Source organism: Lolium rigidum, chromosome 6 (genome assembly GCF_022539505.1).
Source record: "Lolium rigidum isolate FL_2022 chromosome 6, APGP_CSIRO_Lrig_0.1, whole genome shotgun sequence".
Lineage (NCBI taxonomy): Eukaryota > Viridiplantae > Streptophyta > Magnoliopsida > Poales > Poaceae > Lolium > Lolium rigidum.
The window spans coordinates 312051087-312054735 of NC_061513.1; the positions used below are offsets into that span (position 1 = coordinate 312051087).

A 3649-nucleotide genomic window follows, 5' to 3' on the forward strand; every position below is an offset into this window, starting at 1 on the left:
CATAGCAGTACGACTACGATAGCTAGCTGGTTTCACGAAATTCCCTATTCTCTGTGCTAGTTACTGAAAAATAACAATGCTTGGTCTAAGAAACGAGCAAACAAACACTTGGCAGACACTGAATTGTCCAAGCGAAAGTTACAGAGTCCAATTCTACCGGCAAGGTCATGTGGCGTCCCAGGAATATCGGTGCAAGTGTTAGTGCTACGATCGTAGATCTGAAGCCTCAATAACCATCCTTCATCATACCCTTTGTCGAAAGAGCACTGCAAGAGAAGCTTCCCACCATCATCCATCACCCTGAGTGGCATATAACGGCACATAGACGGTGCCATTGTAATCGTGTACGCCTTTATCCAGGTTCTCTTATCGGGAGCATTGTCCAAGATCCATATGTTAGTGAATGGATCCGCTATTTCCTTACCCGTGCTGCCGTAGATATCGCCAAACACCGACTGTACGAAGCACAAGGCACCGTTGAGCTCCGTTAGGCGGATTGCCACTGTTCCGTGCGACCTCGACTCGTCGGAGAGTTTGAGCGGCCCTTGGATCACGTCGACCTTCCATAGCTCGCTCTCGAGGTCAAAGCAGCGCAGGGTGTCGTGGTTTGAAATTCTCTCATCATGAAAGACGTACATCAAACCATCGATGACAACAGGGGAGCCGCGCTGAGAGCAAATCTTTTCCGGTGATGGCTGCGGTGTTCGCCTCCACCGTCTAGGGCCGTCTCCTATTGTGAAGACCTCACAGGTGTGATCAGCGCCGAGGCGGACGAGCTTGTAATTGCCGGATGGGACGGCGCGGCCGAAGCCGAAGGTCGTGTAGTAGCGCTGGGCGGCGTAAGGGAACGCGTCGTGCTCTAGGATGTCCATCTGTGGGCAGGACATGAGCACCTCCCCGGTGGCTGGATCGACGACGTTGATGCCGCCGCAGGAAGCGCCGTTGACACAGATGAGGTCGTCGAGGCTATTGTTGCACAGCATCCCGTAGCCCCCGACGCCCTTGAGGACTCTGACGATGTTTCCGTCCATGTCCAGTAGCCGCATGTCGCGGCCTTGGACGGGTTCTTCTTCCTGGAAGGATCCGGTGTCGACGAGGAGCGGGCCGTGGGGGGACTTGTGCGCGGCGGCGAAGACAGGGCTGGAGATGAGGTCGCGCCACCCCTTGGACACGCATTGGAACCGGCAGACGGACTTGACAGGCGTCCAGGAGAGGATGTGGAAGACGGCGTGGTAGGGCAATGATACAGTGCCGGCCATGTCGACGTACAAGACGAGAGCGATGATGCAGCTTGGCCTGCCTATCGGCGGCGGAATAAGTAGGAAGGACTAGGAAAGCTAGCTCACGACCCTTGCCGATTGCTTTGTTTTGGCTCGTGTCTTATTACACGGGTGAAATAAACCTAGAAGGATTATATTATTCCTATATTCTACCAGGAGTCCGTACTTCTATCCTGTTGTATCTCAGCCCGGTCTGTACAGGGACCTGGTCCGATCAACCTCTTCATGATCTACCCTTTCGTGATCAGACCATAGAGAATCCTTAGTTTGGAATCATCTTGAGCGTAAAAGACTGCATCTAATATATACTGTAGCAGCTATCCCAAACCAAACCAAGCACAAGAAGCGGCATCTATCATGGCCGATGCACAGGAACAGGAGGAGAGGAGGACAATAAAAGAGCGGCGGGATGCTATGCATCGGCAGAAATCGGCGGAGGAGTTCTGGTATCCTAAACCAGGAGGAGGACCAAAAGGATGGTCGGAACGCTGGCTGCTATTTCACTTCGAAGATGTGGAAAAATGACAATATCAGTAAGTACCCAGTCCTCCTAGCTAATAGTATGTTACTAATTTATAGTACTCCTTCTGTCCATAAAAAATATGTCTCAATTTTATCAAAATATGCATATATCTACATGCAAATTTAGATAAAGTTGAGGTATCTTTTTTTTGGACGGAGGAAGTACCAAGTATAACATCCTAGTGTATAATTTAACGGCATCCATGCACATATTTCGTAAATGGAGCGACCGTCCCTCCAACGTGTTTAACTGACCATCCTTCCAGATACACAACCTCCGACGATAGCCTGCAAATTGAATCTATCAAAATTGTATCAACAAGAGGAGCTCTACGGTGGCCCATAGATGTGTTCGGCATGATCACCGTGCGGGATGTCTTGGATAATCGCATGCGCAATATTATCTTCGCCCGTGCAAGGAGTAATTGTCAAACCATCGACGAGGAGGTAATTTTGAACATGTTTCTATCTTACATCGTATTTTCTGTTCGTCATCGACCCGTGCCGAGGGAGCATCATTATTTTCTTAATAATTTAGCTGTTGCATGTGCAGCACCCCTATCTACAACTCACAGGTCCTATGCGTGCTATTGTGACCTGTATCGACCCTGGGAACATCGAGATCGCGCTCAAAGTTAAGGGAGCAACTGAATCAGAGGATAGAGACCTAAGTTTTCTAGTTTTATTGTTGAAAAGCAGTATGTATATTTCCTACCATTGAGACTACTCTAGCAAGCGTAGCACACTCAAGTTAGAATTTCACCACATGGCTGGTGCCATGGAGGCGACTATCGGTGTGCGACTCATCACCGGTGGATCATCATTGCCACTAGGTGATTTTCAAGGTGTATTCACTGCCAGCATAGATGATGTGGGGATTTTGTTGCTTGCCTTCAGAGATGGTAAACTGTCCTTCGCCAATGACGGCACGGTCAATCTTTCACGACGTTTTATAAACGTTGGACTCCATGATCGAGAAGAGCTCAAGGTCTCTATTGTCGCAAGATGTGAAGAGGAGGGTATAAGAGATGATATAGTTTTCACACCTAAAAGATATGGTAGAAGTTGTGGTGTACTTAATATGGGTACGTGTAAGATGAAAGTCACCGTTGCATGGTCCCTTGACCCTTATAGTCGATTAGCTTGATTAATCTAGCAAGGCTGAGTATTGCTGGTTTGCTTTAGATGATCCAAGTAGTGTTTTTCTCAACTTTTTTTTGTGTGGCAAGTGGCTGTTCCGGTAAGTTGGCCAGTTTTTTGTTTTTGTTTAAAATGGTATGAACATAACACAATTTGATATGGTCCCTAACTATCACGAATACCAATTTCCTAACGAAGAACTAATGGCAGGCAATTCCTGGTTAAAATTTGAAGCACTTGATGTAGTCCGAGGCCCTCATAAACTTGTGCTTCTTCTAGCGAGTGTTCATTGCTGATGGTGTGTCCTTCTCATGAGGGTTTTCCTCCATCGGAGATATCATAGATCACTTTCTTAGGCTCCTCCGCTTCATCTTCTTCTTCAGCGTTAAAGCTAACTTTATCTTAATCTCCATTTTCCAAATAAGTAGTTCGAGGAGGTCTTGTTGACATCCAGGCTGGTGAGGGTGATATTCATCTACTTATTTTCAAAACATGAAAGAATATGCTAAGATCACAAGAAGAGAAAGTGCAAGATAATACTCCCTCCGTCTATAAATAGATGCCTAAAGTTTGTTTAAATTCGGATGTATCTAGACACTAAATAGCATCTAGATACATCTAGATTTAGACAAATTCCAGACGTCTAATTATAGACAGAGGTAGTAGAAGACATAAGTTTTCAATTTCTATGGTCTTCCTAATCTACT

The 3649-nt window shown here is 46.6% G+C and overlaps 1 long non-coding RNA gene across 1 annotated transcript; it reads left to right on the forward strand.

Annotated features, from left to right (window-relative positions):
* Positions 1–1348: 1348 nt before the first annotated feature.
* On the forward strand, positions 1349–2911 carry LOC124659023. Its single transcript, XR_006989418.1, has 3 exons — positions 1349–1813; positions 2069–2249; positions 2356–2911. It is a non-coding gene; the product is annotated as an uncharacterized LOC124659023 (long non-coding RNA).
* The last annotated feature ends 738 nt before the right edge of the window (positions 2912–3649 follow it).